This window comes from Jaculus jaculus, chromosome 4 (assembly GCF_020740685.1).
Source record: "Jaculus jaculus isolate mJacJac1 chromosome 4, mJacJac1.mat.Y.cur, whole genome shotgun sequence".
Classification (NCBI taxonomy): domain Eukaryota; kingdom Metazoa; phylum Chordata; class Mammalia; order Rodentia; family Dipodidae; genus Jaculus; species Jaculus jaculus.
In genome coordinates, this window is record NC_059105.1 from 139,628,487 (window position 1) to 139,655,780 (window position 27,294).

The 27,294-nt window shown below is 37.7% G+C and overlaps 1 pseudogene; it reads left to right on the forward strand.

Moving 5' to 3' along the window:
- The first annotated feature begins 13,234 nt into the window (after positions 1-13,234).
- Positions 13,235-20,753, forward strand: LOC101616856 (annotated as a pseudogene).
- Positions 20,754-27,294: the final 6,541 nt, after the last annotated feature.

Genomic DNA, 27,294 nt, shown 5'->3' on the forward strand with positions numbered 1-27,294 from the left:
CATTTAATCCAACTTTAAAAGGCCCCATAGTTTCTATCAATCCCAGTGATGTTCAAACATCCCCATAGTCCAAGGTCTTTTACCTGAGCCATAATACACACACACACACACACACACACACACACACACACACACACACATATGTGTGTGTGTGTATATAAAAAACAAAACAAAACAATATAATGGCAGAGAATAAGCACTCAGATTGCAAAAGATGGTACTGGGCATAGCAAAGAAATATTCAACCAATGCAATATTTAAAACAACCAGGGCAAACATCAAACTGTAGCTTCAAGTCCAATAACTCTAACCAGTGACAAATCTCCAATTCCAATAATTCTAACCAGCAACAAGTCTCTGGAGTTCCAATTCTGTCCCTCCAGTTAGGCTACTCACAGTCCTGGAAAACTTCATCCTGGGCTGGCAGCTCTCATTAGCAGCTATCTTGTGGGGCCAGCAACTCTCTGTAGCAGCCTTCTTATGGTCCCAGCATTTCCTCTCATTCTCCACTGCAACCCACCGTACAGCTCACGCGTCCATCAGGCCTCCAAGCAGACATCCAGCAAACCTGCTTCACACTGCCCGTGGCCATCTCCAAAACACAAGACAGCACTGCAAATTCAATGACTTCTCTTTCCTGTATTTCTTATACTCCACAATACCAGGTAGGGTGCCAATTTGTTGATCCAGGGAGGAATAAAGCAGACTATGAAGAACAGAACACTCCTTGAGCATTTAGGCCCCTTCAATAGAGTCTACATACTTCCTGTTACCCCAGTGCAGGTCAGCTGGCCCAATCTCAATGATTGTAATCTTTCATATAATTGCAGCTGAATAGGAAGAAGTTTCAGGTGAAATATTTCATTTTTTTCTGTGCCTTATCCCTATAATCATATCAGTCAATTTCTATGCAATGCAACCCTGCACAAATTCTCATGACACAGCATAAATGCAAGTCTCTCACACAAACTGTTTCTAGCCTGGTCCAGGCAAAGCTCTTTCTCACCCTCATAAACCAAACCTCATAGTGTATAGTTCTTACTGCATTCAGGTCTTTCAACTCTGAACATATAGTCCATCAAGCTGTACTTACAGCACCACAAGGCATTTCTTAAGCCAAGGTTTCAAATCCTTCCACATTCCTCTCAAAAATAAGCTCAAAGAGGCCCAAAGTCACACAGTGAAGTGGCTAGCAGCAATTCCACTCCTCTGGTGCCAATTTACTTTGCAATTAGTTTTGCATTGCTGGTAGAAATCACCTAACCAAGAGCAGCTTGTGAAAAAAGGGTTTATTTGAGTTCGTAGACTCAAGGGGAAGATTATATTATTTCATTTTTCCTTACCACTGAGTATATGTACAACATCCTCATTATCCATCCATCAGTTGATGGGAATCTGGGCTAATTCCAGTACATAGCTATTTTGAATAGAGCTGCAACAAACATGGTTGAGCAAGTATCTCTGTAGTAAAGAGTGGTGTCTTTAGGGTATGTGCTCAGGGGTGATATTGCTGGATCAGATGGTAGGTTTATTGTCACCCTTTTCAGGGTCTAGTACTGAGGTTTCTTTCTTCCTTTCTTTTTCTTTTTTCTTTTCTTTTTTTTTTTTTTTTTTTTTTTTTGGAGGTTTCTTAGAAACCTAATATTATGTATACTAAATGACCCAACTATGCCACTCCTAGGCATACCCTTGACTCTCTACTTTAGAGAGACTTGCTCAGCTGTGAATGCTGCTGCTTTATTCATAATACCTGGGAAGTGGAATTGTTCCAAATGCCCATCAACTGATGAATGGATAATGAAAATGTGGCACATATACACAATGGATTTCTATTCAGTTCTAAAGAAAGTGAAATTTTCAGGAAAATGGATGTATCTGGACATAATTATACTAAAGTAAGCAAGTCTCAGAAAGACAAATACCACATGATCACATGTGGATGCCAACAAGTAATAGCTTTGTTTGTATGCTGTAGTAAGCACCAGTAGCACTGGTCACGAAAACAGACTGAAGCATGGAAGGGGAAAAGCCTATGAGGGAGTAGAGGACATAATAGTAGACAGAAAGTGGAGGGACAGAATACAGAGCATAGAAAGTTCTAAGAAGGGACAGGAGAAAGGGAGGGAAGGTAGAGGAAGCTATACATAAACTGAATGATGGTATGAATAAGTATTATAGAAAACCATATTAGCTGATTAAAAGTTACTACTTCTGAGAGGGGAGAGAGATGGTTTGGGTAGAAGTATCCTGATGGGGTAGAAAAAGATTTATTATAAAGCCATAGGTTGTTTGAGATAAATACCAATTGTTATAGATAGGTCACCCACTCCACCTGCCCCACACAATGAACTGTTGGTCAAGGAAGCCCATGAGGTCCACAAAATAAGGCCAACAATTGCCAAAGTGCTTGATACACCCACCAGAACTAGACAGTAAAATTAATCTGAAGACACCACAGGCTTGCATTGCATGACATTGATAAATCAGTCTGGAATTCAAATGGAAGCTATCTCCTGCTGGCTAGCTGACAACTGACATATTGCTTGGAAAATTCTATGTGAGTTGCTAGAGGATAAGAATCATCAACACTGTGAACAACCAGTGGACCCTGAAAGCTACAAAGTCAACCACCCAGGCAAGCCGTACCCACAGGGGCAATAATGAATAGCCTATAAAGTAATGGGGTAATGGACTGCTCTCTGCTTTTATATGAGGCATGTTCAGTGGGAGGGAATTCAAATTGCCTAGTACTGAGAACCAAGTCCAATGTGTATAAGTTCATAAACCCTGGAGAGAATCTTCCACTGTTCTTTGGCTAATTTGAGGCATTATGCCCATCAAAATCTTTGTAAATGTACATATTTATCCCCATTAATTAATACTGCTTTCACTTTTTGTTAGTGGATCAGGTTGTTACAGATAGTGGCAAATACTGGGAAGACCTAAGACTCATCAAAATGACAAGAAGAGCCAGGCATTGTGGCACACACCTTTAATCCCAGCACTTGAGGGGCAGAGGTAGAAGGATCACTGTGGGTTTGAAGCCACCCTGAGACTTACATAGAGAATTCCAAGTCAGCATGAGCAAAAGTGAGACCCTACCTTGAAAAAAAAAAAAAAAGATGAGAAAGCCTAGTGCCTAGCACTGGACCAGCCATGTCTATCACACCTGCCAGCATCCAGAGAACATTGCAGAGTAAGTGACAAGTGACATCTTGAATAGGAATGATGCTCTCATGTGTGCTTAGAGAACCTTCTCTATTAACATTGCAGTAGACACTGAAGAGACTCAAAAGTCATCAAAGCATAAAACAGACTATTGATATCTAACATACCTTCTGTGGTTCAGGCAACTTTGAAGAAGAGGGGGCAAAAGGAATGTAAGAGCCATAGTGTGGGAAGGAAAACTATTGGGCACTATTATTGCTAGATGAACTGATTGTTCCCCCAGTGATTACTAGTACTCTCACAATGCCTGCACTGTTCTGAGCCCATAAACATTTTTTTTTAAATATTTGTCCATTTTTTATTTATTTGAGAGTGACAGACACAAAGAGAAAGACAGATAGAGGGAGAGAGAGAGAATGGGCGCGCCAGGGCTTCCAGCCACTGCAAACGAACTCCAGACGCATGCGCCCTCTTGTGCATCTGGCTAACGTGGGACCTAGGGAACCGAGCCTCAAACCGGAGTCCTTAGGCTTCACAGGCAAGCGCTTAACCGCTAAGCCATCTCTCCAGCCTCCCATAAACATTTTGACATAGAAGATGGAGAAGAAAATGAATGAAAGAACAAGATAAATGAAAGACTGTCTGAAAAGAGGAGATTCCACAGTGGAGTGAGGCTGGGGGAGAGGGGACAAAAGAAGAGAACATGATGTGAACACAACCAAATTACAATCTGATCATCTATTAAAGTTCCTGTTAATTTTTCTTTTACATAGGGTCTCTCTCTAGCCCAGGCTGACCTGGAACTTACTATGTAATCTCAGGATGGCCTTGAACTCACAGTGACCCTCCTACCTCTGCCTTTTGAGAACTGAGATTAAAGTTGGGTGCCAACACATCTGGCCCCTAATAAAATTTAAAAAAAAAAAGAATTGATGATAGGATGACTGGGAGACTATTGGAACAGGGAGCCCATCTCATGTGAACAAAACTGGGCAAATAATAGCAATTAATAGATATGTATTCAGTGTTGTAAAGAATGTGGTCTCAGGAGTGGGATTGTCCATGTTTGACAATCTCTTAAACTCAGGAGTTGGAAATCAACCTGGACAAAAATGATTCTAAATGGTGATGCTATATTCATGATGGTGGTATTATGATTCCCTGTGAAGTCTACATACATAAAGATTCAATACATGCTCACTAAATATTAGTTATTATTAAATCCATGCTAATATGAGACAGTTGGTGCTTAAGGTTTGAAGAAACAGACCTATTCCCCCTTTTCTGGGTAACAGTAGTTATGAAGAACATCTATAGCTTATGTTGTAATGACAGGCATGTCATCCTAGATCAAATATTTTTGAGATTAGAATTTCATCAGCTTCCTTTATGCTTGTGATTTCTGAATCTTGAAGAGAAACTGTCCAGTAGCCCTTGTGGCAAGATGTCAAGGTTCCTTACACAGGCGTTATTCTTACTGTCCTCAAACTGACTTAGGTACAGCCCTAAATCTCCTAATTGCTATAAGTATGAAGCACGGAAGGATGAAGAGCATAAGAGGGCTGTACTAATAAGCACTTAATTTGGAATATAAATATTTTCATTAATACACATCATTACTAGTAAGAATTATTCATGGAACCAGAAATAGTCTCCAATTCTATATTGCTCAAAATAAATTCCTAAGAATCATAAGTCTACAGAAATACATGCATTCTTTTTTTTTTTAATTTTTATTAACATTTTCCATGATTATAAAATATATCCCATGGTAATTCCCTCCCTCCCCACCCCCACACTTTCCCATTTGAAATTCCATTCTCCATCATATTACCTCCCCATTACAATCATTGTAATTACATATATACAATATCAACCTATTAAGTATCCTCCTCTCTCCCTTTCTCCACCCTTTAAATACATGCATTCTTGTGATAAGTGTGTCCCTCACTTTTCTTTTTCTATATGACTATATAAGCATGCAGGGAAGACAGAGGCAAAGATCCTCACAAATATTTAACATAACCACAATAATACTGAACAACTAAAACTAGGGTCCAATGAAGCTAATCAGTTAATGACTTGAAATATAGCAAGTTGTAACCCATGACCCTTGCCCTCGGGTTCAAAGGCTGCTTTTCTTCTTTATAAGAAATGTCTTCTTTTTACCTACTTTGAAATTTTTATTTTTGTTTCAAAAAATGTTTTACTATTTTTGTTATTTTTTTTTCAAAAAGCTTGACTAACTTATACTCTCCCATGCCTGGGTCTTTTCCATATGCATGCACTCTTGTGCTATCAGCCTATTTGAATGAACTTAGCCTCTATCATTCCATTACCTCAGTCTTCTCATCCATTGTCAGTGCAACGTTGCATGGTCCTCAATGACTTCCACATCAATAAATCTCATAGAAATATTCCCATACAAAAAAACATTGGGTTTTCTTTATTTATTCTCTAGCAACCTTTGAAACTAGAAACTCTAGTTAGAACCTTTGTTACTCTAAGATCTCTCACCTTGTTTTGTTTGTTTGTTTATTTATTTATTTTGAGGTAGGGTCTTACTCTAGGCCAGGCTGACAAGAATGCACTCTGTAATCCAGGCTGGCCTCAAACTCATGGCAATTTTCTGACCCCAGCCTCTGGACTGCTGCAATGAAAGGCACGAATCACCACAGCTTGGCTTGATTTTGTTTTATTGAGACAAAATCTCACTATGCAGCCCAGGTTATCTTAGATCTAGCTATGTAGCTCAAGCTGATCTGGAATTTACAATCTTCCAGCCTTGCCTCCTGATTATTGGGATTACAGATGGACACCATGTTGCCTAGCCTCTTGCTTTGCTTGCTTAATAAATCATTTTCTGTACTTTCTTCTTAATTTGACATTAACTTTTTAGTCATATCCTCATCCCATTTCTCTTTTCGAACTGGACCTTTACTTCTGAGATCCTTTGAGATTTCTTCTGAATTTTTCTATTCCTGTAGTTCTTCTCTCTCTCTCTCTTTTACAAACAATATATTACCTACTCATTTGCTCACAGCAAAATTCTTCATTGCCTACATAAATCTTTATGATTTATTATTCTTTGCATATGAAAAGATAAGCAACTATAGGCTGAGGTTTCTGAAACAATGAGCCAAGATAAACTCATTCTCATTTCTAGTTGCTGTCTTAGGTATTTTTTTCACAGTGAGGGACAGTGACTAGTACATGATGCTACCTCTAAATTATTCCCAGGTTAGTCCACTGGTTCCCAGTCTACTGCCAACTACCCAGTTATGACTCCTGACATCATGTTCTCACCTAGACTATTGCAATTGACACTTCTATTGTTCTCTTTCATCCAATCTATCCCTGCTCTAATATATTCTTTACTTACCAGCGAGCTTGTCAGAAAACAAATACAGTAATTTCTTGAGTCCTTTTATTAGCTATTTATTTATCTTAGAATAAAGTCCAATTTAAAAATATACATATATTTTATTTGGGGGCCTGACGACATGGCTTAGCAGTTAAGGCATTTGCCTGCAAAGCCAAAGGACCCAGGTTTGATTCCCCATGATCTATGTAAGCCAGATGCACAAGGGGAAACATGTGTCTGGAGTTTATTTGCAGAGGATGGAGGCCCTGGAATGCCCATTCGCTCTCTCTTTCTTTCTCTGTCAAATAAATAAATAAAAATAAAATATTTTAAAAATATTTTTATTTATTTGAGAAAGCCGGGTGTGGTGGTGCATGCCTTTAATCCCAGCACTTGGGAGGCAGAGGTAGGAGGATCACTATGAGTTGGAGGCTACCCTGAGACTACATAGGGAATTTCAGGTCAGCCTGAGTTAGAGTGAAGCTCTACCTCAAAAAAAAAAAAAAAGCTTCACAGGCAAGCGCTTAACCGCTAAGCCATCTCTCCAGCCCAACATCATATATATATTTGGTAGGGGGAGAGGCAGAGAAGGACATAGCAGGGCATGCAGCTGAAGTGCATGAGTTCCAGATGCATATGTCACCTTATACATCTGGCTTTATGTGGGCACTGGGCAATTAAGCCTGGGTCCTCAACTGCTAAGCCATATCTCCAGTTCCCAAGATTTTTAAATGTATTAAAAATAAAGAACATGCTGGGCATGGTGGTGCTCACATTTAGTCCCACCACTCGGGAGGCACTGGTAGAAGAATTGCCATGAGTTCAAGACCACCCTGAGACTACATAGTGAATTCCGGGTCAGCCTGGGGCTAGTGCAAGATACTACCTTGACCCCCCCCCCAAAAAAACCTCCCAAAGTGTGTAAGGCCCTATCTGTATCAACATCATTTTTTTAAAAAATTTTGTTCATTTTTTATTTATTTATTTGAGAGCGACAGACACAGAGAGAAAGACAGATTGAGGGAGAGACAGAATGGGCATGCCAGGGCTTCCAGCCCCTGCAAATGAACTCCAGACACGTGTGCCCCCTTGTGCATCTGGCTAACGTGGGACTTGGGGAACCGAGCCTCGAACCTGGGTCCTTAGGCTTCACAGGCAAGCGCTTAACCGCTAAGCCATCTCTCCAGCCCAACATCATTTTTTATACACTCCCTTGTCTAGTTTTTTTTTTTTTTCCATATTTTTGTTTAGGTTTACTAGATTACTGGTGATCCTGTCCTGTGATACCTTGGGAAAATGAGTCTTCCATGTCCCTGGAATTATAAAATAATTTTCTACTTTTTCCAAATTAATATCACATACCTTTCAGGTCTTTGACAAAATATGGTCTATTTGGCACCTTGTCCAAAGCGAGATTATGTCTCATAATATATCATACATAGCTTACACATGCAATTATTTAATGCTTATTTTCTGAATTATATTATAAGCACCATGAGGGCAGAAGGTAAATTTGTATTACTGTTATATTATTAATACTTAATCCAGATCCATTTGAGAATGAGTGCAGAAAGGGAGAGAGGGAAGGAGCAAGAGAAGAAGGAAGAGGAGAAGGAAGAATAGGAGAAGGAAGAAGGGACAGATAAATTTTCCTAGTAAGGGCTATATGGCTATTATAAACTTTTCCTCAAGTAAATGATTTCCTTAAGCTTATAGTGAGTCTTGATATTACCAGATTAGGGTTCCAATTATGCACTGTGCCTAGGGAGAAGATCTACCCAGCCTAAAATAACATTTTGTTCTATAAATTCTCTCCCTGTTTGACTACTACCCTGCTTCTACTCACACTCACATGGAACCCATCACAAAGGAGAAACGTATTGGTTCCTTTTTAAAAGACTGAACTACTATCCCCAAAGAACTGAGAGAGAGAAAAAATACAGCTGATAACAAGGCCTGTGAGCTTAACCCAAAATATATGGTATCTACTAACCTTTATATTTTGGAATACTAAGAAAGTTGGTCATATTTTTAGAACTCATTCAAATGCCTTAAAATTGATACCTAATTTTGGAGTGAGCCATTTAAAATGGCATTACAGAGTACTGCTTGGGGATTCCATGTGCCACTTCTCTGAGATATCTGTGATACTGTGCCACTGGCCAAATGAAGGCCTGATAAATGAAATCAACTCTGCAAAGCAATATTACATTAATTGTAAAGAACCTGAATGTAACCCCCAAGATGCATCCTAAAATCAAACAGTCAGCAAAGTTGCTTGCATTTAAATTTGATCCAAACAAACAAAAAACAAACACACAACAACAACAACAACAAAAATAACAAATAAAGAAATGAAGCAGTTAAGTAAATGCAATATTCTGGATAAAATGTACTATGGGTGGGTGGGGGTCGGGGGAGAAGCACATCAGCCTGCATAAGCTAGGCACACTCCATCGTCTTTGTGGCAACCCTCCTCGTGTATTTTTCATCTGCAAAGAAGGAATACTTTTACAACTGATATGTCAGCCTCAAGTGGAATTGTGTTTTCTTTCCACTTTGTAGATGCAAAGATATTCCTTATAACTAATTGTATCCTAGATTGATGCAGTATTTGCTCATAAATACTGGCTGCTTGCATGTGCTCGCTGCCATATTTCTATTTATGTTAAAATTGACCATTTTATTTTTATATTTGGCACAATTTCTGCATAAGTTGCAGCCCAAGAATGAACAGAGAAATGTTCTAGATTTAGCTGATAAAGATTCACAACTTCTAAGCCTTCAGAAATAGGGGCAACCCATAAGGGAAAAATATATTCCATGTAACCATGTAAAGCCATAGTTCCGGGGAGGGGGTATTCATTCAAGAGTGACAGAGAGCCAAAGGGAGGCCTATAGTGATTGAGAAAGACAAGGAGAGTTGAGCAGGGTGTTAGCTGTAAAAGTACAAGTACAGTTTTATTTGTACAGTCATTTCACATATTCTTGAAATATGATGCACAGATAGTTTACAAGGAGATGGAAAGAGATACAGAGAGATGTAGAAGAACTGGAGGAGAATGAGAGAGAAAAAGAGAGAGAAAATACGGAGTTCTGTGAAAGTACAAATATAATTTCATTCTATTTAAAGATGATGGGAATAGCTATGAAGCCAGGCAATAGAACTTTAAGGATTGTGTGTGTATGTGTGTGTGTGTATGTATGTTTTTCCTCCCTTAACTCAGTTCTTTCTTTTTCAAAGTTTCCATTGAGTGATAACATAATTAGTTGAGTTGGAAAATGCCAAATGAAAATGAAAAGCCTCACACATGCTGCACATGAATGTCTCCAAAGGAAATTCTAGCAGTCTTTTTTTCCTGTCAAGCAGTGTATGTCAGTGAATTCACCTAAAGAGAGAATACTATCAGACTGGTGGAACCAAAAATCATGTGCTCATTGGTGCACAAGACTTGCAAGGAAAGGAAAAGGAACTTTGCATTTTTCTAAAAAAAAAAAAAAAAAAACTGCTTTAATGGAGAGAAACAAGGACTGAATTCTAAAGACACCTCTATTTTTAACATTTCACAAATAAACCTGATGACAGCACAATTTCATAAATAACTATCACTGAAAACCCACTTTTGGTAAGTTATGCTCTGAGATGTGGCTTACCTCTGTCAGCCCTTGATAATTTGTTTATATTTCTCTACTTCCAATTTGCAAGATTATTAACATACATCTCTTTCCAAGTGACAGAATGCTCCAAAGTTATCCAGAGGAATTGACAGGATGGGAAAACTATATGGATATGAATAGGCATTCTTCAAATGCCTTACCAAGACACTGGGATGTAGACACCAAGAAGAGGGTGTGGTACTCACTGTCCAGTATCCCTAACATTCTGTCCTTGGTTCCAAGGCATGATTATCTTAACATATACTCCTCTAACATCATGGTTCATGTGACTGGCCACTGGTGTTCTGGACATAACTCCTGCTACATGATGAATCTGCTCCGTGGCTACACTCATTTACTTTCTTCTGATTTATTCTCTTTTTCTTTTTAAGGAGGAGGATCACCCTCTTCTTCAGGACCAGGATACAGAATTGGGTTTTTGTGTATGGTTGTCGTAGTCATTTTTTTTCCCAATAGATAGTTGAATTCTGAGAGATATATCTCCTAGAATGTTTTATGTAAGAAATGTGAATGGAAGAGAAAAGTGGATTTAATCTCATTTGTTTGCTTTCTCCTCTGTAATATTTGAAGAAAGTAAGGCTCTTGATTTTCTTTTTTTTCTTCAATTAATTTATCTTGCATATGGAAACAAGGATTGGAAATGCTAGGATTTATTGTAATCAGCACTGTCATCCAGTAAAAGGTTTCAAATTTCAACTCTGTTAGCACACATAATAAACTAGGTATCATCATTAAATGTTTGTTGTAAATAAATATTATAATTTGTTTAAATCTAACAAGGCACAGCATGGATGTTAAAAAGGAATTTAACCTAAATTGTTAAGTTTCATAAGAAGCAATCAAAGTTATGCATAATTTTTTGAAAAATTATTTGAGTGACAATGACTAGCCCCAAATCTTTGCTAGTGCAGAATGCACAGTGATATCACTTTTTTGCTCACTGGGCACTGGTAATAGGGCCACATTTACCTTTGGTCAATTTTTGGAAATTAAATGTTATATTTCTGGAAACCAACCTGGTCTTTTGATTAAAAACCCATTATTATATTAGCCTCCTTGATATATTGAGCTAATGTGAGACCTCAAATCTGTGACTTTGAATCTTAGAAAAGTAGTGCACTTGGACGTCACTGGATGATACAGTCCAACATTTAGATTCTATGCTCCCTACCTGAAGCCCACCCATTGACAGGGAAATTTTGCCTTTGACAATTAGAAACAACATCATAACTGAATAATGAGATATACAAATCAATTAAATTGTCCTGATTTTGCAGTGCTGGTATATTGTTGAGATTGTACACAGGTGCACTTAATAAGACAGAACAAGAGGCACCTTTAGTTCTCAGAGAATTCTTCCTTAAAGCCAAGAATTGAAAATACATTTTCAGTGGTACAGTCATTTTAATACTCACTGATGATGCTTGGATTTAAAGACTGCTACATTCCGTTGCAATTTTTCTCAGTAATTTAAAGGAGCTTTGTGATTTTTTTCTATTGAAATGAGGAAGGAAATATATCTGAGCTGTCACAAATCTTTCATAACCTGGTTCCCTGCCCCCCTTCAGTCCATGGATCTTTTATTAAATTCCACTCTGGAGGAAATGTGAACAGTCATTGAAATGGTTTCAGTGCCAGGATTTGAAAGCTGATATACTGAGAAATGTTCCGAGTGAATGCTAAATGAACAGCAAACTCCCTGGCAATAAGAAGACTAATATGAGACTATGACACAGTTAAATTTAGAAACAGGATTAAAAGTGTTGCCTGGGTTTTCATTTCAAGGTCATTCACAGACACATTCTCAAAGTGGGATGCTATTCCAGTTAGAGTATACTCACGTAGGAGTAGTCTATAATCAGTTCACCTCATTGAGACTTTGAAGATATGTAACAGATGATAATATTTCTTGAGCATCTACCACAGTACTGAATTTGTGGTATGTGCTTTCCTTAGTGTCTTGTGACTACTATCACAATATTATGGATAATAATGTTGGTAAATTTTTGAATGATTTCTAAAGAAAACACAGTGGGCTCGGGTGTTGCAATTCCTAGTTATGTTTTCTCTTGCCACAAGCTTTCACATTTTGCAAATGAAAGAAAAAATAACTGTCATTTTTACTATATGGTAGAGTCAAGGCACATCTCAGGTTTTTGTCTGTTTTGCTGTGTGTATCTCCAAAACCTATATCCTTAAAATAACTAATGAATTTTTAGAAAGTTTGGGGCTCTGTCTGCATTCTACTGAGTTCTTTTATGAAATGTTGACAATAACAGTACCTACCCCAAGGTATAATGAGAAAAACTTGGGAATAGAAATAAAATATTTTATGATGATAGTCGCTGATAGATAGGAATATTACACATGACATACAGTCAGGAGATATTGGCTGCTATCATTATATCATTAGATGATTTGCTATCATCTAATGATAGCAAAAATTAAGGCCAGCTGTAGTGGTTAATGTCTATAATCCCAGCATGAGAGAAGACCATGAATTCAAAGCCAGATTGCAAGATACTATCTTTTAAAGAATAAGGTTGCTGCATTTCCAAATACAGGATATTTTTACTTCTTAATTTTATTTTTGTTTTACTTTAACATTAAAAGTCATGTATAATAATATACTTTCCCTCTGACTACCAAATAGTTTAAAATTAGAAAGGTTTGAAATATTAAGGGGAAATATTCACCATCTTAGAGAGGATTAGACGTTAAGTTTAGGACATCCTGTGATACTGTTTTCAGTGTTCCCTGAAAAAGGAAATATTCAGAAGATCATGTTCTTAAGCCATCTCTAAAATCCTTTTCTTTTCCTTTCATTTATTTACTGAGCTGGGAAGTTGTTCTAGCACTTGAAACTTTAGTTGTTTTTTTTTTTTTAACCTTATAAGTTAATCATTATTAATAGAAGCCAGGCAATTTGTCAGGATACCTGTAATGAAAATAGCTGAGGTTCGACATCTCCTTGATAAAATATCTTTGTAAAGCTGAGCTTATTCACACTTTAAGAGAGTGATCATGCAAGTACTTGTGAGTCTCTTGTCCACCTCTGCTCCTTCAGGTGAGCTGTGCAGCTCGGAGTGAGTGACCACTGTTGTGGAAGTGCTTACTTACTTAACTGCAGTCTCTTACTCTCAAATACCAGTGTAACACCCGTTTGCAATTAGTAGAAGACTTTGGAAGTGCCAAGAAAGGTTAAGCAAGGCATTCTGTCTGGAAATGGCTCTTATATTGGCTTCTTCAATTGATGATTGTCTTTCAAATAAGTAAACAACAAATGAGCTGTTCAGTAATTGTTTTCTTGTGTGTGTGTGTGTGTGTGTGTGTGTGTGTGTGTGTGTGTGTGTATGTGTGTTGCATGCATGTTTATGTGCAGATGCAGTTCCTGGTGGATATGCCTGTGGAACCCAAAGGAGAATGTTAGCTATCTCCCTCCACTGCTCATTAGCCTGCTTTTACTTGAAACAGTCTCTTACTCATTTCTGAGCTTGCCATTGGTGAACCTCTGTGATTCTGATTCTGTGGTCTCTGCTCTCCAGAGTTCTGCTGCTATACATGTGTGTGGCCACACCCAGCTGTTTAATGGGTTCTGGGATATCAAACTCATGTCTCAAGCCTCCATGCATGGTGTGTTTTTTATCTGATAAACAATCTCTTCAGCTTAAAAGGTACCTTAAATGGCAGGGTGGTGTCACGTGTAAGTACAATGCAGAAATCACTAGGACTATGCAACAAATGCATTTGGTCTCTGGCAACTTACTTAAATGTTTTTTGTTTGTTTGATTGAGTGAGTGAGTGATTGAATTTTAGACAAGTCCATGTCACTAGTTTTGGAGTTTGGAATTATGAACAGAAGCTATACAGTTACATTTGGACCAAGGCATTTGTCAATTACACCCTTCTGAACTGTATTTTCTGATGCCTCATGATTTACTAGCAATCAATCCAAGTTGGGGCTATACTCTCTATGGGCCTAGTCTCTAAAGGACTATAAAAAGAAAATTCCTCAGTTTATCTGACCTGGACACACAGGACAAACAAGATAATTAACATTTGTTTTAACCAAGAAACTTTATAAGGTTGTTTTCAGAGAGCACCTGTAGAAGTTTCCAGGTTGTGTGTTAACAGCAAGTAATTGTATTAAAGATACATAAGGTAATGAAATAGTTTATCAAAAAAAAAAAAAGAAAGAAAGAAAGAAAAAGAAAAAGGAAAAATAAAAAGAAAGGCTCTTCTGAGAATGGAAACAGGCTAGTGAGCTGGAAAGGGGTCACACTCAAAAGCACCAGGCCACACATCTCTCTCTTACCTTTTAATAGGTTAATTACATAGCATCTTATCCTTGTGTTTCTATTTCAGGGCTTTGCTCACTCATGCTCTGTTGTCACATGTAGCCAGCACTGGGAAGACTGCCACTCTCCAGTTTCCATTCCCTTTTTTCATATATTGATTTTGATTTCACCATCTATTGGTCTGTATTCTCTTGCCACAATTCTCCACTAAGAATCATAGTCTCAAAGATTTTCTTGGGTAGAAAGTGATGGTCATTCAATTGCCCATAACTATTTCCATGCAGATGAAGGGCATAGGCCTTGCCTAGGCAGAACTATAAATCATCCTGCTCTATCTGGACAGAGATGGTCCTTTGGGTTTACAGTAGTAGAGATTAGCTGGAATCATAAACTTAATTTGAAATTGTCACATTCCTAGAAGACACAAATTTTGCAAAATTAAAAATATAACGTCTAGACAAGAGTAACATGATTGTGTTAACTAATGACACAGAAAAGATGAGAGCCAGGAAACTCATGGTTATGTTTGTCCCAGGAGAGCCATCCTTGTGTAGCTTGTTTAGGGGGTGTCATCACTTAAAATGTTGAGAAATAAAGTATACTTATATACTGAGAATATGATCAAAGACAAAATAGCTACTTTTAAGAGAAGTCCAAATTTGGGGTAGATTGAAAGAGCGAGAGTATAAAATTGTAAGCTTTGAGTATCAACAGTGCCAAAGGGAAAAGAATGAAGAAAATCTAAACATACAATAAGGGGATTGCCACTGATGGGTTTATAAATCGAGCTTATCTTTGTATTATAGCCACATGGCTATGATTGTCCTACCTGGCTCATAAGTAGCCCATACTCAGAATTTCATGGGAAGTTCTGTATGGCCTGAATCATTGTTTATCTTGTCTTAAAGTTTCATCCAGTTTTGTTCTATATTGTTACTAATCACTTTATTTTTTCAATACACTTTACTGCTGTGTAGTGTATATAAGACCATGCAAGTGGCCCAAAATTAAACATTTCTCTTTTTGCTCTTCAGGTCAATTGAGGAATTAGAAATAAGGTAGGCCCCATTTTTCAGGTAGTGAGTCTGGGTTATGGGCCAGAAAGGAATAAATCTATAATATATATGTTCTGAAAGAGCCAATGAACACAGAGATTAAGAGAATACAGTCCTGAAATCAAACTCCCAAATCCTTGCCTTATGCTGACTCACAAAGCAGTCAGTTATGTATTATTTTCACACTGGTTATCAGGAGCCCACACATACAATTTTCTAGCTCATCACCCTTTCAGAAGTCCACACATTAATACAAAGCAACCAAGTTATTGTCTTAACTCATCAGCCTATCAAGAGGCCCACATACATTCAAAATAATCAATAGGATTTACCTTGGCTTGATGCTTAATTTACATTCCCCAGGGAATAAACCTCTCCCACCCAATCCAAGTTGCTATGTATAACCCAATCAGGAACCTCTCAGCTCAGGTGCTTTCTTCTTCCCTTTCTTTCCAAAACTAAAACCGTGGTTAACTTGCCCCCCTGCAATGTCTACACTGGTAATATTTTGGGGAGTCACCAGGCAAAAGAACCTAAGAAAACTGGGAAACTACATTTTGGGAATTGAGAGAAGTTCTGGAAATGCTCTATAATTTTCTACTGGTTGTGCCATTTTTGGAATGAGTCAGACTTTTACTGAACACATAGCTTCTCTTAGAAGCATTAAGGAAATTTTGCTCTGCAGTGACCTTCCTCTTGCAGGCTGTATAGAATCTGAACTCTGGGTCTGCATGGCCTTGCTGATCAAAAGGACAGGGGGTTTACCAGATGAATATTTATGTGTTGTAAGTTTAGAGAAGATGCTTACTCATTGTTGCAGTCATGTTTGCATTGCTGGTAGAAATCACCAAACTAAGAGCAGCTTGTGGGAAAAAAGAGGTTTATTTTGGCTTATAGGCTTACAAGGAAGCTCCATGATGGCAGGGGAAAACGATGGCATGAGCAGAGGGTGGACATCACCCATTGGCCAACATAAAGTAGACAATAGCAACAGGAGTCAAACACTGGCATGGGAAAACTGGTTATAACACCCATAAGCCAGCCCTCAATAATACACTCCCTCCAGGAGGCAATAATTCCCAAATCTCTATCAACTGAGAACCTAACTTCAGTACATCTATGTTTATGAGGGAACACCTGAATCAAACTACCACATTCCGCCCCTGGCCCCCATAAACTAATATCCATACATAATATAAAATATAGTGCTTTCAGTATGACTTTAAAAGTCCCCGTAATTTTTAGTCAATCCTAATGGTGTTTAAACATCCCATAGTCCAAGATCTTTTAACTGAGCCACAATACCAAAAAGTAACCTCAAAAAAACATAATTACACAGAATAAACATTCACACTGCAAAAGGTGGCATCAGGCATAGCAAAGACTATTCAGTCAATACAAGATTTAATACAACCAGAGCAAACATCAAACTTAAGTAGCGTCAAGTCCAACAACTCTAGCCAGTGACAAATCTCCAAATCTGATAATTTTCAGCAGCAACAAGTCTCTGGCATTCCAATTCCACCCCTCCAGCTAGGCTACTCACAGTCCTAGAAAACTTCATTGGGGCCAGCAGCTCCTTAGCAGCCATCTTGTAGTCACGGCATCTCCACTGGGTCTCCACTGCAAGCCATGGTTCATCCTCATGGCCCCATGGGGTCTCTATGCAGGCATCCAGCAAACCTGCTTCACACTGCCCATGGCCATTTCCAAAACACAAGACCATGTTGCAAACTCAATGACAGTCTCTCTTTCCTACATTTCTTATACTCCACATTACCAGGTAAGGTTCCAATTTGTTAATCCAGGGGGGAATAAAGGAGACTTTGAAGAACAGGACACTCCTTGAGCATTCAGACCCCTACAAAAGAGTCTACATTCTTTTGTTACCCAGTACAGGTCAGCTGGCCCAATGTCAAAGGTTGTAATCTCCCAATTGCAGATGAATGGGCAAGAGTTCACCCAAAGATTTTTCTTTCTGTGCCATATCCCTCTGCTCATACCAGTTCATTTCTATGCAAAGCAACCTTGAACAACTTCTCAGAACATGGGTATAAGAGCAAGCTTCTCACACAAACTGCTAGCCCAGTCCAAGCAAAGCTCTTTCTCACCCTGATAAGGCAAACCTCACAGTCCATAGTTCTTACTGCATTCAGGTCTTTCAACTCGGACAAGAATAGTCCATCAAGCTGTACTTATAGCACTGCAAGGTGTCTCTTAGTTCAAGGTTTCAAATCCTTCCCGAGTTGCTTCTGGGGTGGAATTGGAATGCCAGAGACTTGGTGCTGGTTAGAATTATCAAATTTGGGGATTTGTCACTGGCTAGAGTTGTTGGACCTGAAAATTAGCTCCAAAAGGCCAAAGCCACACAGCCAGGTGTCTAGCAACAATGCCACTCTTTGGTACCACTTTACTTTTGGAGTCAGGTTCGTGTTGCTGGTAGAAATCACTCAACTAAAAGCAGCTTGTGGGAAAAAGAGGTTTATTTTGGCTTACAGGCTTGCAAGGAAGCTCCATGATGGCAGGGGAAAATGATGGCATGAGCAGAGGGAAGACATCACCTCCTGGCCAACATAAAGTGGACAATAGCAATAGGAGAGTGTGCCAAACACTGGCATGGGGAAGCTGACTATAACATCCATAAGCCAGCCCCCAGTAATACACTCCCTCCAGGAGACATTAATTCCCAAATCTCCATCAGCTGAGAACCTAGCTTCAGAACATCTAAGTTTATGGGGACACCTGAATCAAACCGCTACACTCATATATAGAGAACATTTTTCTAGAAAATTAGATTGCTCAACCATTCAAATTCCAATTATGTAAGAACAAGAGATTATCTGGTGCATTAAGAAATGATGATGGAGGAAGATATTAATACTTGGATATAAAACTTAGTTTGAAGCAGACGCAACTTTATAGGTAGCTTGTAAAGCTGAAGTTTCAGATCCTGAACTTTGGATAAGGATCTTCCACAATCCTTCATTTAATTTAGTGCTCTTAATTTTAAATCCATTTTCCTTAAGTGAGTGGGTCCCACGACTGTATGAATTTGATGACAATATAAGCTTGGATTCATGTTTTATGACAGTCAAGAAAAAAAAAATACTTGATCATACAACTTTTAATATTTAATAATAGGAAAATCAGTTTGTCAAGAAGAATAACATTTTCCCCAGTTGATATTTCAAAGACAAATTTTTTGTTATCTGTCCTATACGAGAAACACTGCAGAATCTAATAAAACATATACCATTGCCATTGCTGTGACAATAAGGAAATATGCCACAGAAAATTCACCAGAGAAATACAGATAAAAACCACTTGGAGATTTCATCTTACCCCAGTCAGAATAGCTATCATCAAGAAAACTAATGATAAATGCTGGCTGGAGATCCCTTCCATCTGGTGCACTGGGAAGTGAAGGAGTCCTGGAATAGGGGTGACTATCCATTTCGTCTCTGTTTTAAAGTCCCCCGCCCCTAGCTATTAACTGAAATGGTTGGTCTCCACTGCATGGGGCTTAAGGCTTGCTGCTTGTGGAGAACAAGGCCCTCTGCCACTCTGGGGAGCACTGTTCCTGAGAGGCCTCAGGGCTCAGACAGCACTGAGGAGGAAAGATCAGACACCGGGTATGTGAATCTTGCTTGCCACTGACTAGAGGACAAGAGGTGCAACCTATTTTGGATGATAGAATATTTAATGATGTAGCTGAAAATGGTATTTTTACACGCAATGTATGTGGTGAAACAGTGAAGGAAACACAAGTGGAAAAGCATGTGCATTTGCAGAACTGTTAATGACTTTCTCGTATTGACTGGGGCAAAGACTTCTAGGGTGACGAGTGCAAAGAGCATATGAAGTGGAGAAGTGAAGATCAGAAGTTCAGTGGTAAAGGCTATGAGGGCAAGACCCACAAAGACGACGTGATGGAGCAGTCCTGGAGCCAGAAAATTAATGAACAGATAAAGAAACCCATTACCCCGAAGTGAGAGAACATTTACAGCAAATTGGTGCTTCTGACAACGTTCCTAAAAAGAAAAGGGGAAGTTCAGAACTGGATGAAGAACAGCTTGAAGGTTCATAAGGAATCTGTCCTTCAGCAGGTGTGAAACATCTTCTCAGAAGCTTCCAGCAGTGAGCAGCCAATAAGGAGCAAACAGCTAGGCAGCCAAGCCATGTGCAGAAATGCCACCCTTCCCCCACAAAGTTTCATATTCACAAGCAAATGGCACTGTGCAGGAACAATGCAACATGGAGAAGAATAAAAGAGAAAGGAAGGAAGAACTGCAGAAGAATAGAAAAACAGAAACAGGAAGAACTGATGTTAGAAAGCCACCAAGAAGACTCAAGATCCCAAGAAGGCTAGAAATGTCAACCCTTTCTATCTGCCTCAAGTAAATGAACAAAAATGTAAATAAATAAATAAGTAAATAAATAAATAAATAAAAAAAAAAATAGGGCTGGAAAGATGGCATAGCAGTTAAGGGGCTTGCATGAAAAGCCAAACAACCCAGGTTCAAATCCCAGGACCCACGTAAGTCAGGCGCACAAGGTAGGACTGCATTTGGATTTTATTCGCTGTGGCTAGAGGCCCTAGTGCACCCATTCTCTTTCTATCTGCCTCTCTTTCTCTCTCTGTCAAATAAATGAACAAAAGTTTTTTTTTTTTCTTTCTTTTTTTTTTTTTAAAGAAGCTTAATAGGGTCAGGAGACTGAACATGAGGCTGACAGGAAAGAAACTGCAATGGCCAATGGCTGGGTGGGGAAGAAGAGCAAGCGAGTTCAGTCCTCAGCAGAGGGAGCATATGGAAGTGGTAGCCCTGCAGATGTTGACACGGAAGAGGCAGAGATAGCTGTGGGGTAAAAACGGAAGTATGCGGAAGTTGATTCAGATTGGTTAAAAAAAATGATGAAGTTGCCAGGACATCCTGTGGGTGGAGAGCCAGGAGACCACGAAGTACCTGCAAAAGGTAAATTCAACGGGAAGGGAACCATTAAAGCAGTTCGAGAACAGGCCCCGACAGTGAAATGGCGAGCAAAAAGCTGAAGAAGGTTGTAGCTCAGTATCACAGGGTCACGAAGGACTGGCACATGTTTGAGGAGGAGTTCCTGGCCATTTTCAATAGGAAAATTAACAAGAATCCTGCTTTTAAGATATTCAAAGACAAAGTCAAGCTTCTTAAATGAACGTTTTGGTATTTAAGACCAGTCCACTCTCTGCCTTTTTCCTCGCACTGCTGTTTGTAAAACCTGTAGTGGAGTATAATAACTCAAGTTTGCTTTCTAAAACTATAGTTTTAAGTTAATGGAAAATATATTTTTGTTAAGAACTTTTATGAAAAAATGAAATATATTCTTGTCAAATTCTAATATTAGGGAAAAAAATAGTAAAAAAAAAAAAATTGAACTAGGGTGTGACTCAGTTCTGCCATTTCTGGGCATGCATCTGAAGGACTCAGTATCCTGCCACAGGGACACTTGCTCATCCATAGTCATTGCTTCTCTATTCACAATAACAAGTAAATGGAAAAAACCTAAATGCCCATCAAGTGGATAATGAAAATGTGGTATAAACTCTCTGGAGTTATACTCATCTCTAAGGAAAAATATAGTTATGAAATGGATGAAATTGGAAAAAAAATATATTAAGTAAGGTAACACAACCCCAAAATACAAAAATCACATTTTCTTTCATACATAAATCCTAAACTTTTATATTTGAACATATGTAAAAGATGTGAGGCTGTGTATGAGCTATGATTCAAGACAAGAGATCACAAGAAGGGAAAAAGCAGTGACAAGAGGGACAAAGGAAACAGTATGGAAGCAGAAAGGAGGCTATGTTGCAGTGGAAAGCACAGTGAAAATGGAGACGTGGGAATGGGGCAAAGGAAGACAAAATAATGTTTGAAAAACACCCTAATCACCCTAATTCAGATTGGTTAAAAAAAAATGATGAAGTTGCCAGGACATCCTGTGGGTGGAGAGCCAGGAGACCACGAAGTACCTGCAAAAGGTAAATTCATCGGGAAGGGAACCATTAAAGCCATTCGAGAACAGGCTAATTCTTAGTATGCTAAGACAACAACCTAATTCTTAGTATGCTAATAAAAAAATAAATATTAAAAACTGCATTTTTCTACATGCCATGTTTATATAAACAGCAAGGACATGTTATCAAAGCATATTTCACGTACTAATTTTCTTGTTTCAGAATGGCACAAGATGTTGGAATGAGATTTTCAGGAAAATATATTAAGACTATGAAGCAGAGGGTAAAGAGGAAGAGAGAATAAAATAAAAAGAGATAAGCTCAAAGAACAAGACATTGTATATAAAAAATGTATATCTGCTAATAGCACAGTTGAAAGATAAACCATCTTGTGGAACTGTAAGATTCAATAACTGGTGTAGAATTTTCCATTTCCATCATGCATAAAATTGGAGCAATAAAATCAAGGCATTATTAGTAATGAGGAAACTGGATTTTTCAATGCAACTAACTGACAAGATGATATGAAGGTAATTGGTCATGAGAATGTTTTGCATTAGTAATGGATTATCTATTTTAAAAATTGCTTTGCCATAATTAAATTACAAAAAAATCATCATTTTATTACAGCACATTAGTGTGTGCCATATTAAAGAAAACATAACTATTTCAAACAGAATGATATTATTTCATAACAAATAGTATTAAAATGAGGATTTCTTCATTGCCTTACCAATGGCTTTGGCACATACCATTGCTCAATACAATATTTTTAGTGAATAAAAAGCTCTTCTATAATATACACAATACTCTAGAAATATTCAAAGTATTATTTTGTTATGAAGAGCACAGAGGAAAACACTGAACACAGTAACTGTCAAAGGAGAATCAATGTGCAATAAACTTAAACACACAATAAAATTCCCAACAACATTGTGAATCTACATTATTATAAAATTTTAGCCAGGAATTAGTAAGCATAAGTTATTTTGTATATATGTTTAAAGAATTCTGGGTATGAAAGATGATCTCATTTGTTGATGTTCCTTACAATATCTGCTAAATATAATTCACCTTCACTTTATTATGTAAGAAGTGGAAACACTGAAATACTTATAAAGTTCTACATATACATTAAAATTAGGGACAACTGTTTTAAAAGACTTAACATTTGGGTTGGAAATATTGCTTAGCAGTTAAGGTGCTTGCCTGAAAAGTCAAAGGACCCAGATTCAATTCCCCAGGACCCACATAAGTCAGATGCACAAAGTGGCACATGTATCTGGAGTTCATTTGCAGAAGCTGGAGGCCCTGGTGTGCTCATTCTCTTTCTCTCTCTCCCTCTTTCTTTATCTGTCTCAAATAAAGAAAAATAAAAATATAACAAAATAAAGTGAATAAAAGACAGCATTTGATGGACACACAGGTTGCCTGCCTGGGTTCAATTCCTCAGTACCCACAGAAAGCCTGATATAAAAAGTTGTGCATGTGTCTGGTGTTCATTTGGAGTGGCAAGGAAACCCTGGTGCATGTATGTACTCTCTCTTTTTCTTTCTCTCTCTCTCTCTCTCACACACACACACACATTTTTTATTGAAAGAATTAGTATTTGAGAAATTTAATATTTAGGACCTACATCAAAGTCATCAAATGAGAGACAGACTCTGAAGGTCTTTCTGTAAGTATATATATTTAATATTCTTTTTCTCTGTGATTATAGACTTTTATAAAAAAGCTTTGAAAGGTAAAAGAATGACAGAAAGAAAAAAAAACTACAGCTACTTCTTCAGACGTGTATAGGAAGCCAAAATATAGTAACACAATCAAATTCTTCTGTCCTTGCAATAATTGCTGTTTATGTGCTTATTGTGTGGTTTCATTTGTTTAAACATTCACTCAAAGAGCCAATTTCTCATTGTCTTTTAGCAACCTGACTCCTTGTCTCTTGTCAGCAGCTTGGAACTTTCCTGTAACCATTATGGAATAAATTAATGAGAGTTCTATTTAGGCCATTTAGAATGGATCAATGGAAAAATTCAGAGACATTTAGTTAGCAAAACTATTTCCTTCTTAAGATTTTATTGTAAAAGGACTCACTATTCTAGTCATCCATCTTCCTTCAGAGTTGAAAAAATCTGTAGATTACATACTAAGGGAAAAAGGTAGAAAATATTCTTTCCTATTTGTGTATCCCTTTTACTGATTTAAACACTGTAAAATTCATGCTTCAGTGGTAAAAGTGGTAAAAAGTTACTAAATGGGTTAGCCACTCGAAGCTTTGAATTTAATCACCTCATAACTGAATTTGCCTTTTACCAACATATTGCATATGTGCATCAGTTAATTGTACTTTTTAATTTTGAGTTATGGCATATGACATAATCTTTGAGTTATATAAGAAAAGCATGTCTATTCTTGCCAATATGATAATTAAAAGTGTGCAACATTTTATAGGAATTATAATTCCCATTATGATAAGAAAATTATGGAGGTTTGGGAATAAAAATGTGATAAAATTATTTGCTATACTTGACATAAATGCTTCTGACTTAAAACAGAAATAGAACAAAGGTAGCAATGCATCATTCTGTATGTGATTTGGACAGAATTGGTGGATCTTAAAGGGAAAGATCAGACTCTTAAAGAGAATTATCAGCTAAAGTAAAATAAAGTACTATTTAGGTGCAAGGAATGGGGCATCAGAACACAAGAACACACATAGATAGGGCTGGAAGTGCACACATTAGAAATAATCTCAAGACTAAAAATAGGTATGTTGCTGAAGCAAATCAAGAATTAATCAAAAGAGTGACATCTAATTACAGGGAAGTCCTAGGCTAACAAATACAGAGGTCTAAGAAAAATAAGAAAATTAACATTTAATCTGAAAGGGTTAAACCTGGCCATGATTATCTTAGAAATGGAAATGGAAATGTTCCTTCCTAGCCATAATGAATCAACCTTAAAGTCCAAAGCTGTTAAAGACCAAGGACAAAGAAAATCCAATAAAGCCACATAGATTTTTCTCATCTTGCTTGTCTGAGGATCATATGTAATTATATAGTTGGAAATGAGTTTAGTAATAATCTAGCTCAACTCCTTTATTTTATAGATAAGAAAACTGAGGCAAAAGGGTATTGCTAATTTCTTCAGTCACTCTGTTAATAAGCAGTAAACTTCAAGTCAGACTCCAAGTCTTCCCACACCTGGCGCAATGATTGCTGTGTCAGAGAAATATGCAGAATCAATACCCAGAAAACTTGGGGTGGTTGTATTCATGCTAAGAAAGCAATTCACAGTTGACATTTGTGAATGCATTTCTAGGTCTCCAAGCACACATGTGTGTAAGAATTGAGGCTTACTAGTCTGGAAGCAGAAGCAAGTCTTTCTCTAAACAGCACACTCTAATCACAATTGACTAGACTGTTTCAATGCAAATGGGTCCCTGCTTGGTATATCTGGAAATGATCAGAAAAATGCTATCCAAATTTGAAATATCTCTTTAGACCTCTCCTTTGTTTATTAAGCAATATTCAATATGCTATATGTTCTTTGAAAAAATATGTTAAACATGTATTTGTTACTTTAATCTATTTAATATGTTTATTTAATTTATTCATGATACCAAAAGGGGACCCTTTTTACCAGTATTATTTTGGGTATTGCTTTGTGTCTTTCTGTTGTTAATTTCAAAGTGTAGTTTTATTAAACTTATTTATTTCATCCTTTAAAAATATTTTTCTTTCTTTATTTATTTGCAAGTAGAGAGATACAGAGAAGGGGAGGGAGGGGGAGAGCATGGGTATGCCAGGGCCTCCAGCCACTGCAAACAAACTCCATATGCATACTCCACCATGTGTACTGGGGAATTGATCCTGGGTTATTGGGAATTTTAGGCAAGCACCTTAACCACTGAGCCACCTCCCCAGCCCCATTTCATTGTTTGAGTTAACTATTTGGTCAAGAAGAATTAGAACATATACAAATTAAACTACTGCTAAAGTGTTATGAACAAGCATTAGGGAATAGTTGTTGTGTTATTATAAGAAAATATTTGGGCTGGAGAGATGGCTTAGTGGTTAAGCGCTTACCTGTGAAGCCTAAGGACCCCGGTTCGAGGCTGAATTCCCCAGGTCCCACGTTAGCCAGATGCACAAGGGGGCGCACGCGTCTGGAGTTTGTTTGCAGAGGCTGGAAGCCCTGGCGCGCCCATTCTCTCTCTCTGCCTCTATCTGTCTTTCTCTCTGTGTCTGTCACTCTCAAATAAATAAATAAAAAATGAACAAAAAATTAAAAAAAAAAAGAAAATATTTTGCCTTCATAAGGAAGAACTAACAAGAAGACCAAGGAATGATTGCATTTAAGTAACAGTGTAAGATTCAATGTTTTGTTTTTAAATCTTGGTGCCGTGTGTGTGTGTGTGTGTGTGTGTGTGTGTGTGTGTGTGTGTGTTTATATAAGGTTTTGAGATAATAAAGACTTCTTATCCAGTTCAGTGCATATGTGGGCATAGCTAACTATACATAATGCTGGGAAGATTTCTCAGCTTTCATCATTCTTAGTTTCATCAGTTTTCCCTGATGTCAGCCTAAAATAGCTAACATGATAAATTTCTGTCCTGGCCTCCTATCTCTCCCCACCATTCAACACCTGATTCAGTCTGTCAAGGTTTTCATCATTCTTCCCATTTTCCTTCATGCTGGGGCAGGTGAGAGCATCTGTGAAGACACATGAACCAGAGTTCCCTGTCACCAATCTGCCCACCCAGCTGAAACTGTTGTGGTTTTAGGAACCAGATGACTCTTATTTTGGACACAAATTTTAGAGACTAGAACTTACCAAAATCTTAAGAAAATCTTATAGGGGTTTAAATCAAATGGTGTGTGTGTGTGTGTGTGTGTGTGTGTGTATGTGTGTAAAGTGCTGGAGATCAAACCCGGGGTACTGAGCATGGGACGGAAGTGCTCTGCCACTGAGCTACATCCACATCTATCATAAGTCTACTCTTAGACTGAATGTTGGTCAAAATCTTCGACTTCTCCATGGATCTCTCTTTTTTGTTTAATCCTTAACTTCCTTTTACCTCCAACAAGCTAGTTGTGGATTTGGTAGGAAATTATCTGTTTTAATGTGTCTGGATATTGACAAAGATGTTTCCTGCATTGTATATTAGATAACATTTCTATTTGGACTAAGCTATGTGTACATTCAAACTATCATAATTTGAACCTTGTCTACCATAAACAGGTACCAAGTATAATATCATACATAGTTAGTATAGATAGTAATAAATATAAATAGACATTAACATTGAAAAGAATCCCACCCTTTCATTAATGGAGAATCTAGGGAAAATCAAGCTGATTCTTTCTTCCCTACTAATTTGACAAGAGATGGTGCTAAAGTGGCCTTGTTTTTTTCCATCATGCTGAAACTTACCCTTGCAACTATAAACCTAACTAAATACAGCTGCTTCTGGTCAGGTTTTTGTGTCCAGCAAGGAGACAGTAACTGCTATATAAGTATAATGAGAAGGAGAGTGGAGTTTCATTTTGATAATTTGCTCTTATTTTTGTTGTGTTTAGTTTTGTCCAGATTTTAGAAGGACCTTTACACTAAGGTTGTTCTATCTATGAGAGAACATTCTGTGCAAATTTGATATGGTTATATTAAAAGGGAAGAGTGGGTAATCACAATTTAATTTGGAAGTATTTGTTATAAATGTTTTAACTTCCT